General features: G+C 41.5%; 1 protein-coding gene across 1 annotated transcript in view; it reads right to left on the bottom strand.

Annotated features, from left to right (window-relative positions):
• Positions 1 to 457, bottom strand: part of LOC107483178 (WPP domain-associated protein) — a 5798-nt gene extending 5341 nt beyond the window's left edge. The window contains exon 1 of the mRNA XM_016103796.3: positions 227 to 457. The gene's annotated coding sequence lies outside the window, so the exon portion shown is untranslated. The remainder of the gene's footprint in view (positions 1 to 226) is intronic.
• Between the last annotated feature and the right edge of the window lie 6 nt (positions 458 to 463).

Genomic DNA, 463 nt, shown 5'->3' with positions numbered 1-463 from the left:
AACGCCATAACTGATGCTATCTTCTAACAGTTTTTTTTTTCTAGGGAAAAGAAAAAGAACTGACCCAGAAGCTGAAATGCGAAAGGAGAACGTAAAAATTCAAGCTTGAGATGCAGTTCAATTAGGAGCTGAAATGCAAATTGAATTTTCAAAGTGAACTTCAAAATCCCCAAAAAAAGGGGGATGAAGACAAAATTGTCGACTGCAACAACAGAAAGTTACTTACTTGTTGGTGGCGTGAATCCTGGGGCGGGAACAGGTACAACGTTGGAACTTTCAAAGGTGAAAAAGCGGAGAGGAAAAGGGGGGAATGTTGGGAAGTAGCATTAGAGTGTAGGAAGCAGAACGAAAATGGTGGCAGTAGAACAAGGTAGGGTTTAGGAGAAGAAAGAGAAAAGATCGGAACAGCAAAGCAAAGCAATGAATGAATGAACAAAGATTCGGTGAGAGCGGGAGAAGGGTG

The sequence above is a fragment of the Arachis duranensis genome, chromosome 4, assembly GCF_000817695.3.
Source record: "Arachis duranensis cultivar V14167 chromosome 4, aradu.V14167.gnm2.J7QH, whole genome shotgun sequence".
Lineage (NCBI taxonomy): Eukaryota > Viridiplantae > Streptophyta > Magnoliopsida > Fabales > Fabaceae > Arachis > Arachis duranensis.
Note: the sequence above shows the minus strand (reverse complement) of the source record. Positions and strands in the feature narration are given on the sequence as shown.